A 12024-nucleotide genomic window follows, 5' to 3' on the forward strand; every position below is an offset into this window, starting at 1 on the left:
AAAGCCCCATAGATTGCCTAGACCTACTCACTGACACCCACATTCAGGGGGTCTGGATCAGTCCCATGCTGGCCTCTCAGACATCAGCCTGGGGTCCAAGATCTCCCCCTTGTTCAGATCAGCCATTTTTGTGGGTTTCGTCAACCCAGTCTTGACCCCTTTGCTCATCACTCCTCCCTCTCTGTCACTGGGTTCCAGGAGTTCAGTTCAGTGTTTAGCTGTGGGTGTCTGCCTCTGCTTCTGTCTGTTACTGGATGGTTCTAGGATGATATATAAGATAGTCGTCAAACTCATTATCAGGGAGGGGCATTTAAGGTAGTCTCTCCACTATTGCTTAGTTTGCCAGTTGGTGTCATCCTTGTAGATCTCTGGAAATCTCACTAGTGTCAGATCTCCCCTCAAACCTAGAATGACTCCCTCTATTAAGGTATCTCTCATCCTGCTCTCCTGTATTCTTCCCCCAACTCAACCTTCCTGCTCCCCGATGTCCTCCTCTCTCCTCCTCTTCTCCCCCTCTCTTTTTCCTGGCTCCCTCTCCCCACCCCTATGCTCCCAATCTGCTCAGGAGATCTTGCCTCATTCCACCTTCTCTGGAGTGCCATGCATATCTCTCTTAGGGTCCTTCCTGTTTCCCAGACTCTCTGGCAGTGGGGTTGTAGGCTGGCACTCCCCTGATCCATGTCTAAAAATCCATATATGAGTGAGTACATAACATGTTTGTCTTTTTGTGACTGAGGATGGTTTCTTCTAGTACCATCCATTTGCCTGCAAATTTCAAGATTCCATTGTGTTTTTTTTTCTCAGCTGAGTAGTACTCTATTGTGTAAATGTACCACATTTTCTCTTTCTGTTCTTCAGTTGAGGGGCATCTAGGTTGCTTCCAGGTTCTGGCTCTTACAAATAGGGCTGCTATAAACATAGTGGAACAGACATCCTCAAAACCTTCCTTTTTAATTACACAGAAAAGGGGAGATGATATGGTGTGTCCTTCTGTATGCTGAGAATACATATTGCTTTCATTGGTTGTTTTGGCCTTTGACAGGGCAGAATACAGCTAGTCAGGAAATTCAAACCCAGCTACTGGGAGAAAGAAGGCAGAGTCAGAAAGATACTATGCAGCAGCTGGGGAAGCAAGATGTGAGGTAACAAGCCATGAACTTTATGGTAAAATATAAAATAATAGAAATGCATTAATTTAATTGTGAGATATAGTTACTAATATGCCTGAGCCATTGACTAAACAATTGTAATCAATGTTAAGCCTTAGAGTGGTTATTTGGGAACTGGCAGGCAGAACAAGAAATCTCCAACTACATATCAGTAGGAATATTTCATTGACTTTCTTGCCAGATGTGTTTGGTTCTATCCTAGGTCTCTGAGCTGCCCAGCCTCTGGTTCCTGGCTATACAGGCTGTATCAGGCATGGGCTCCATCTTATGGCATTGGTCTCAAGTTGTACCAGTCATTGGTTGGCCACTCTCACAATTTCTGTGCCACCTTTGTCCCTCCTACATTTTGTAGGCAAGACAAATTGTAGGTCCAAGGGTTTTGTGGCTGAGTAGGTGTCCCAGTCCCTCTACTGTAGGCCATATCTGGTAAAGAAGATTGCTAGTTCATAGGCTCTCTATTCCCCACTATTAGGAGTCTTCACTGGGTTCACCATCACAGACTCTTGGGACTTTCCATTGCACTGAGTTCGTACCTCGACTCTGAAATGTTCCCCTACTCCCGTTGTCTCTCCAATTGCTCTTTCTCTCTCTATCCAGTCCCACTTGATCTCTTCTTTTCCCATCCCATGTACTCCTAGAGTACCCACAAAATCTAGTCTATTTTCCCTTCCCAGGGAGATCCATATGTCCCTTCTTGAGACTTCCTTGTTACCTAGCCTCTCTGGGTCTGTGAGTTATAGCATGGTTATCCTTCACTTTTCAGCTAATGTCCACTTATAAGTGAGCACATACCATGTTTGTCTTTCTATGTCTGGGTTACCTCACTCAGGATGATTTTTTTCTAGTTCCATCCATTTGTCTGCATATTTCATGGTGCCATTGTTTTTAAGAGCTGAGTAATTTTCCATTATATAAATATACCACATTTTCTTTATCTAGTCTTTTGTTGAGGAACATCTAGGTTGTTTCCAGTTTCTGGCTATTATGAATAAACCACAGCCAACATAGTTGAGCAAGTGTCCCTGTGGAAGGATGGAGAATCATTTGGGTATATGCCCAAGAGTGATATAGCTTGATCTTGAGGTAGAGTAATTACAAATTTTCTGAGGAATAGCCATATTAATTTCCATAGTGTTCATACAAGTATGGGCACCCATCATCAATGGAGAAGTATTATCCTTGCTCTACATCCTCACAAGAATGAGCTGTCACCTGCATTGTTGTACTTAGCAATTTTGGCATGTATAAGATGTAAGATGGAATCTCAAAGTAGTGTTGATTTGTATTTCCATTATTGCTAAGGATGTTGAACATGTCTTTAAGTGTATCTCAGCTATTTGAGATTTCTCTATTGAGAATTCTGTTTAGGTATGTATCCCATTTTTAATTGAATTATGTGGTTTATTGAAGTACAGTTTCTTGAGTTCTTTATAAATTTTGAATATTAGCCCTTAATCAGATGTAAAATTGGTTTAAAAAAATCCCATTCTGTAGGCTGCTGCTTTGTCCAATTGACATTGTCCTCTACCTTACAAAAAATTTAAACTTCATGAGGCCCATTTATTAAGTGTTGATCTTTGTGCCTGTGCTATCAGTGTTCTATTCAGAAAGTTCTCTCCTGAGCCAAAGTATTGAAGGATATACCCACTTTTCTCTTTTTTAAGTTCAGCATGTCTGGTTTAAAGGTCTTTGATACACTTAGACTTGAGTGTTGTGCAAGGTGATAAATATGGATCTATTTACATTCTTCTACATGAAGAAATCCAGTTTGACCAGCACCATTCATTGAAAATGCTTTCTTTTTCCAGTGTGCATTTTTAGCTACTTTAACAGAAATTGTATTTCCGTTTGTGTAATGTCTGGTCCTCAGTTAGATTCTATTGATCAATGTGTCTGTATTTGTGATAATATTATGATGCTTTTATTATTATATTTCCATGGTACAATTTGAAATCAGGGATGGTGATACTTTGAGCAATTCTTTTGTTGTTCAGGATGTTTTAGCTACCCTGGCTTTTTTGTGTTTCCATATGAAATCTAGTATTGTCCTTGAGTGATATGTAAAGAATTGTGTCAGAATTTTGATAGCGAGTGCACTAAATCTATAGATTGCATTTGGTAGGATGGCCATTTTCACTATGTAAACTTTACCAATCATGAATGTGGGAGATCTTTCCATCTTCTGATATCTTCTTCAATTTCTTTTCTCAAAGACTTGAAGTTCTTGTCATTCAGGTCTTTCATTTGCTTGGTTACCACTTGTGGCTATCTTTTGTACCCCTGGTTTCTTTCCCATTTTGTTGTCATTTGTATATAGAACAGCTAATGATTTTTTGAGTTAATCATGCATCCAGCCACTTGACTATGTGTTTATCAGGTGTAGGAGTTCTCTGGCAGAATTTTTGTGGTCACTTATGCATACTATCATATCATCTGTTAATAATGATACTTTGACTTCTTCCTTTCCAATTTATATCCCCTTGATCTCCTTCAGTTGTATTATTGCTCTAGCTAGAACTTTGAGTACAGTATTGAATTGATATGAAGAGAGTGGACAGCCTTGTCTTGTTCCTCATTTTAGTGGAATTGTGTTGAGTTTCTCTCCATTTAATTTGATGTTGTCAGTTGGTCTGTTGTAAATTAACTTTATTATGCTGATGAATGTCCTTTGTATCACTGATTTATTCAAGACTTTTAGCATGAAAGTGTGTTGGATTTTGTAACAGGTTTTTTTCAGCATCCAATGAGATGATCATGTATTTCTTTTAGCTTATTTATATGATGGATTACATTTATTGATTTTCATATGTTGAACCATCCCTGATTCTCTTTGATGAAGCCTACTTGATCATAGTGGGTGATCTATTTTTCTGTGTTCTTAGATTTGATTTGTGAGTATTTTATTATTTTTTTCTTCTATGTTCATAATGGAAATTGGTGTGTAATTCTCTTCTTTTGTTGCTTTGTCTTTATGTGGTTTTGGTATCAGGTTGACTGTGGTCTCATAAAGTGAATTTGGCAATGTCCTCCTGTTTCTATTTTATGGAACAATTTTAGGAGTATTAGCATTAGCTCTTCTTTGAAAGTATGGCAGAATTCTGCATTAAAACCATCTGGTCCTGGACTTTTTTGGTTGGGAACCTTTTATGACTAGGGATTACAGATATTTAAATTGTTTATCTGACCTTGATTTAATTTTGGTAAGTGATACCTATAAGGAAATTTCTCCATTTATTTTACATTTTCCAATTTTGTAGAACACAGGCTTTAAAACATGTCTTTTTGTTTCCCTGGATTTCCTCAGTACCTGTTGTTATGCCCCTCTTTTGTTTCTGATTTTGTCAATTTGTATATTTTCTCTCTGTATTTTAGTTAGTATGGAAAAAAGTTTATTATATTGAATTTCTCAAAGAACCAGGTCTTTCTTTCATTGATTCTCTGTATTGTTCTTTTTATTTCTATCTATTTTTATTTATTTCAACCCTCTGATTATTTCCTGCCTTCTACTCCTCTTGAGTGTGCTTACTTCATTTTATTCTAGAACTTTCAGATATGTTAAGTTGCCAGTATGATATCTCTCCAATTTTTTTATGTAAGCACAGTGCTATGAACTTTCCTCTTAACACCACTTTCTTTGTGTCCTGTAAGTTTAGGTATGTTGTGTATTCATTTTCATTCCATTCTAGAAAGGCTTTAATTTCTTATTTATTTCTGTGTTGACTCATTTTTCATTTGATAAAGAGTTGTTCAGTTTCCATGATTTTGTACGTTTTCTGTTGTTGATGATATCTACCTTTAATCCATGGTGGCATGATAGGTTGCAGGCACATAATGGATTTTTCTTTTTTACTTTTTGGGGGTCTGCCATCCAGCTCCTAAATGAATATACAAAGATTTATCCTTACTCATGAATGCCCAGTCTTAGTTTGGCTTGTTTCCAGCCAGCTTTTCTAACTTAAATTATCCCATTTCTCTTTTACTGCATTTTGCCTCTGGGCTTTTCACCTTTAGTGTATATATCTTTCTTTCCTTCTTACTCTGTGGCTGACTGTGTGGCTGTGTGGCTGGCCCCTGGTATCATCTTCTCTTCCTTTTCTCCCTCCTCCCTGTTTTCTCTCTTTCCTAGATTTCAACTCCTATTTATTCTCTCTGCCAACCAGTTCCACCTATTTCTCTCTCTTGCCTAGCTACTGGCCATTCAGCCCCTTATTAGATAAATTAGGTGTTTTAGGCAGGTAAAGTAACACAGCTTTAAAGAGTTAAACAAATACAATATGTAACACATCCTTGCATCCTTAACAGATATTCCACAGCATAAACGAATGCAGCACAACTTCAACTAATATTCCACAACATGGGCATTTATTTTAACTTTCTTGTATCTATTGAAACTTGCTTTGTGTCCAAATATGTGGTTAGTTTTGGAGAAAGGTCTATGAGGCTCTGAGAAGAAGCTTTATTCTTTTATGCTTGGGTAGAACATTATATATATATATATATATATATATATATATATATATATATATATGGCTCATTTGGTTTATCATGTAAGTTAACTCCAGTATCTGTCTGTGTAGTTTTTGTCTGTATCACATGTCTATTGGTATGAATGGGGTTATGATATCTCCCACTTACCAGTGTGAGGGGGTCAAAATGTGATTTAAGCTGTAGTAGAGCTTCTTTTACAAAAGTAGGTGCCCTCATGCTTGGATAATAGATGTTAAGAATTGAAATGTCATCTTGATGGATTTTCCATTGATGGGTATGAAGTGTCCTTCCCTAGCTCTTTAATTTTGCTTCATATTCTATTTTGTTAGATATTAAAATGGCTATACTATCTTGCTTATTAGGTCCATTTATTTGGAATATCTTTTTCTAACTCTTTACCCAGAGAAGCTATGTATTCTATATGTTGAAGTGTGTTTCTTTTATACAGCAGAAGAATGGATCCTGTTTTCTAATTCATTCTGTTAATTTGTGTCTTTTTTTACATCCAAAGTTTCCCCTCCCTTCCCCTCTTCTGCCTGTCCCTCCCCTCCCCCAGCCTCTCTTCTGCCTCCTCCCCATTCACTTCTATTTCTATTCAGAGAGGGACAGGCCTCCCATGGATACCAACAAAACATGACATATCAAGCTGTAGTAAGACTAAGCACCTCACCTTGTATTAAGGCTTGTAAGGTAATGCAGTATGAGGAATAGGCTCCCAAACATCACTAAAAGAGTCAGAGACAGTGCCTGATCCCACTGTTATGAGTTCCACAAGAAGACCAAGTTACAAAACTGTCACATACATGCAGAGGACCTAAGTCAGTCCCACGCAAGCTCCCTGGTTGTCAGTTCAGTCTGTGAGCTCCTATGAGCCCAGGATAGTTGACTCTATGGGTTTTCTTATGATGTCCTTGACCCTTCTCACTTGTACAATCATTCCTCCATCTCTTCAGTAAGGTTCCCTGAGCTCAGCCTAACGTTTGGCTGAGGGTCTCTGCATCATTTTGCAACAGTTGTTAGATGAAACCTCTCTAATGATAATTGGGCTAGGCATTAATCTATGATTATAACAGAATATTGTTAGGCATCATTACATTGACATTTTTATTTCTCCAGTCATGTATGGTTCTAACCTAGGTCTTTGGGTTCTGGTGCTTCAGGCAGTGTCGGGTATTGGCTCACTCTCATGGCATGGGTTTCAGGCTGGACAAGTCATTGGTTGGCCACTCACACAATCTCTGTGCTACACTTACCCCAGCATATTCCATAAGCAAGACAGACTGTAGGTCAAAGGTTATGTGGCTGTGTTGGTATCCCAATCCCTCTACTGGAAGTGTTGCCTGGTCATAGGAGATGATGAGCTCAGACTACATGTCCTCTATTTCTAAGAGTCTTAGCTGGGGTCATGTTTGTAGATTTCTGGGAGTTTCTCTTGCTAGTGTCTACCTGACCCCAAAATGTTCCCATTTTCAGTCAGCTCTTTCATTATTCTCCCTCACCCCACCCCCACCTGATCTCTCATGTTTCCATCTCCACCTGTTCCCAGTCCATCCACAAAATCTCTTCATTTTCTCCTTCCCAGGGGTATCCATACTTTTCCCCTTGGGCCCTGCTTGTTACTTAGCTTCTTTGGGTCTGTGGATTGTAGCATGGTTATTCTTTACAGCTAATGTTTACTTATAAGTGAATACATTCTATGTTTATATTTCTAGGTCTAGGTTACCTCACTCAGGATGATCTTTTTAGTTCCATCTATTTGCTTTCGAATTTCAAGATGTCATTATTTTTGACAGCTGTGTAATACTCCATCCTGTAATTTTTCAATTTTCTTTATACCACATTTTCTTTATCCGTTCTTTGGTTGAATGACATCTAAGTTGTTTCCAGGTTCTGGATATTATGAGTAAAACTACTATGAACATAGTTAAGCATGTGTCCTTGTGGTATGACTGAACATCCTTTGGGTATACTGATTCCGAGTTTTCTGAGAAATCACCATATTGATTTCCAAAGTAGTTGTACAAGTTTGCACTACAACCAACAATGGAGGAGTATTTCCCTTTCTCCACATCCTCTCTAGCATTAACTGTCATTGATGTTTTTTATTTTAGTCATTCTGACAGGTGTAAGATGGAATGTCAGAGTCATTTTGATTTCCATTTCCCTGAGGGCTAAGGATGTTGAACATTTCTCTAAGATGTTTCTAGGCCATTTCAGATTCTTCTGTTGCAAATTCTCTGTTTAGATCTGTATCCCATTTTTAAATTGGATTAATTTTGTTTTTTAATGTCTAGTTTCTTGAGTTCTTGATATAATCTGGAAATCAGTCCTCTGTCAGATCTGGGGATGCCTGTGTCTCTTTATTGTAGAATTGAGATCATTGATATTAAGAGATATCAACGTCCAATGATTGTTATTTATTGTTCTTCTGATGTTGCTTTTGTTGTTGGTGGTGGTAATGGTGGTGTGTTGTGTGTGTGTGTGTCCTTTCTTTTTGTTTTGCTGGAGTGAGATTATTCATTTTCTGTGTTTTCAGGCATGTATTTAACCTCTTTGATTTGGGGATTTCCTTCTAGTACCTTCTGTAGCTCTGGATTTGTAGATAGACATTGTTCAAATTTGCTTTGTCATGGAGTATCTTATTTTCTCCATTTATGATGATTGGATTTACTGGGTATAGTAATCTGGGCTGGCATCTCTCCCAGCCCGTCTGAATTTTATTTCATTTTATTTTATTGAGTGATGTATGTATGTATGTATGTATGGCTTGGTTGGTTGGTTGGTTGGTTGGTTTTACCAGACAGTGTTTCTCTGTGTAATGGCCCTGGCTGTCCTGGAACTCACTTTGCAGACCAGGCTGGCTTAGAACTCACCTGTCTCAGTCTCCCAAGTACTGCAATTAAAGACATGTGCCACCATTGCCAGGGTGCCCTTCTAGATTTTAGAGTCTTCATTGAGAAGTCAAGTATAATTCTAGTAGGTCTGCTTTTATATTTTACTTTGTCTTTTTCCTTTGCATATTTTAATATTCTTTTTTGCTCTGTGTTTAGTGTTTTGAGTATTATGCTGTGAGATGACTTTCTTTTCTGATCCAATCCATTAGGTATCCCCTTCTTCAGGTTAGAGGAATTTTCTTCTGTGATTGAATGAAAATATTTTCTGGGTCTTTGAGCTAGGATTCTTCTCCTTCTTCCATTCCTATTCTTAATAAGTTTGGTCTTTTCATTGTGTCCCACATTTCCAGGATGTTTTGTGTAACATGTATTTTTTCCTGCTAGCTGCCTGGGTCCCGCTGCTGTCTCAGCCCCCAAATGAACATGCAGGATGCTACATTAATTATAAAGCTATTGCCCATTTGCCATGGTTTCTTAATGGCTAGCTCTGACTTAATTATTAACCCCTAATTACTAATATATATTTTATAAGGTCTTATCTTACCAAGGACACAGTTTCCCGGGATCACATGGCAACCTCTACTCTTGACTACATTTCCCAGATCCTCCTCAACTACTACTAGTTCCACCCATCTTGCTTCCCTATTGGCCAACAGTGCTTTATTTATCAACCAATCAGGCAAACATATACACAGAAGGACTTCCCCATCATCTCCTCTTTTCTGTCTAAATAAAAAGAAGGTTTTAACTTTAACATAGTCAAATTATACATAACAGAACAGTTATCAAGTAAGAACCATAGTTACAATATTTAGTCCATTAACATTTAGTAAGAGTTAAAGAAAGTATTTTATCATCTATCCTATCTGTGTGAGTCTAAAGTCTTATATGTAGCTTATCTTTCATTATAACTAAGGAAAACTATAACCATAGCTATCTTTCTTCAACTCCATCAAAAACCACAGAAGGATAATATATAAACACTAGAATTGAAAGAGACATCTCGTTACTGGACAGTCACCTGAAGTTCCTCTGTAACGTTGAGGCATCCATCTTCAGCCCATAGACCACAGTGTGTCTGGCAGACTTCTTAGCAAAGCAGGAAATTTTAAACAGTCTATCTGTATTGACAGTTTGTCAGTCATTTTTCTGTATCCTGCAGAATGACTGGCAGACTCTTCCATGAAGCACGAACCTTGTAGGACTGTCCATCTTGTTTTGTAAGTTCAACAGTCAATTGCCTGTGGGTCCTGCATGTCCAGTTTACATAGTAACAGTCAAACAGTCAAGGCAAGAGCAGTTTATTGCCCAAATGGCTAATCTTGCCATGTTGAAAGCAAACTCCATAGTGAGTTTCATTGATGCCCATCTTCCTCTCAGACGTAATTGGTTTGCCAGGAGTAGTTGTGTCTCACTATCATGAAAAACTGTAAACCATTTAAAGATATATTCTGTAGGTCTTTGAAAGGGTTGAAGACTATATCCATCTCAATGTATCAAGAAAACCCAACTAACATCCATCTCAATGTATCAAGAAAACCCAACTAACCTAACTATAAGTTTTGACTACTATTGGTAACTATCTATAATATTACTTAATTATACATTACATTAAAAGAGCTGTATAAACACAATATCTAAACAAGAGGAGAAATATATATCACAAAATTGATTTTAAATTTGTATCAATAAATGAAAATTCATACCAATACAAAGTATTCATTTCTATACCATAATCTCACTTTTACCTTTAAAAAGAGATTGGTTGTGATCATTAACCATTTATAACTAACCCCATTTAAATTAAGACAAAATTTATAAACAATATTTGAGAATTTGGGTAATTTTCATTCCAAACTGCTTCTTGCTGATTGGGGCAGCTGTCTGTACCATGGGGATCATGAAAAAAAAAACACAGAAACCTTGACAGGTCCTTGTTTTTGTAGTCTTTATGAATCCATTGTCTCAGATGGTTCAGATGCTGGAATGCCTGGGACACTGCTTCAGGGGGGTCGTGCTTCATTAAACCATACTAGTCTGGAGGGAATCCACAACTTTTCATTTTCTGTGGAAACAGAAGCAAAAACTTTTTCCCCAAGTAACCTGTCCTTATATTTAAATTTAGAAGTCAAAGCATTTTTAAAATATATAAGTTGGATTAATTCAGTAGCATTTGTTTTAGCAGTTGTTGCTCTTTCCTTAGCAGTCAAACAATAGCATACAGTATCCGGACTGTCTTTGTACTTTTCATCTTTACAAGCTTTTTTATTACTCTATTTATTTTACTTTTATTTATTTATTTTTTCTCTGAGATAAGGTTTCTCTGTGGAAATTTGCCTGCCTCTGCCTCTGCCTCTGCCTCTGCCTCTGCCTCTGCCTCTCTGCCTCTGCCTCTGCCTCTGCCTCTGCCTCTGCCTCTGCCTCTGCCTCTGCCTCTGCCTCTGCCTCTGCCTCTGCCTCTGCCTCTGCCTCTGCCTCTGCCTCTGCCTCTGCCTCTGCCTCTGCCTCTGCAGTGCTGGGATTAAATACTTGTGCCACCATACCCAGCCATTATCCTGCTTCTTTTTCTCTTGCAAGCCTACGTATATTTTTTAACACACTGTAAACCTTTTAGAGATCTGACTTTACTGTAAATCTTTATGTTTTTCTGGCCATGTGTCTGTTATCTTCTAAACAACATAGCTAAAATCAAAGCAGCAGCGGCTGTTTTAGCTGCTGACTTTCCAACATGGCAGGTGTAAGTTTACCACCAGCACTGGCCATGCAAGTCTCTGCTTGTCTCTAGCAAAACAGAGCCCACCCAAGAAAATGCTGCTACCAAGAAGCCTTGCTTCTCTCCGTTCTTCTTTTTCTAAAATCCCTTTCAAGTTTTTGTCAAGTTTTAAATGGAAGTTCTTAGTACCCGTGTTGCTGGCACCATATGTAGCGTGTGTTCTTTCCTGCCAGCTGCCTGGGTCCCGCCACTGTCTCAACCCCAAAATGAACACACAGGATGCCAAATTAATTATGAATCTGTTGGCCGTTTGCTATGGTTTCTTAAAAGCTAGCTCTGACTTAATTATTAACTCATAATTACTAACATATATTTTATAAGTTCTTATCTTACCGAGGACACAGCCTCAATTTTGTGTCATGAATTTTTTAGATTTAACATTTTCTTTGACTGATGTTTCCATTTCTTCAATTGTATCTTCAATGCCTGAGATTCCCTGTTCTATCTCTTGTATTCTGTTGGTGAAGCTTGCCTTTGTAGTTATTATTTGAATTCCTAAATTTTTCATTTCCAGAATTTCTTCAGTTTGTGATTTCTTGATTGCATTTATTTGCATATACATGTCCTGAACAGTTTTGTTCATTTCCTTCAACTGTTTTATTTTTACTTTCTTTAAGTGATTTATTCATTTCTTCCAGTTGTATGTTTATGTTCTGCTGGATTTATTTAAGGGACTTATTCATTTCCTCTTTAGGGACCT

Source organism: Mesocricetus auratus, unplaced genomic scaffold (assembly GCF_017639785.1).
Source record: "Mesocricetus auratus isolate SY011 unplaced genomic scaffold, BCM_Maur_2.0 Super-Scaffold_100003, whole genome shotgun sequence".
Lineage (NCBI taxonomy): Eukaryota > Metazoa > Chordata > Mammalia > Rodentia > Cricetidae > Mesocricetus > Mesocricetus auratus.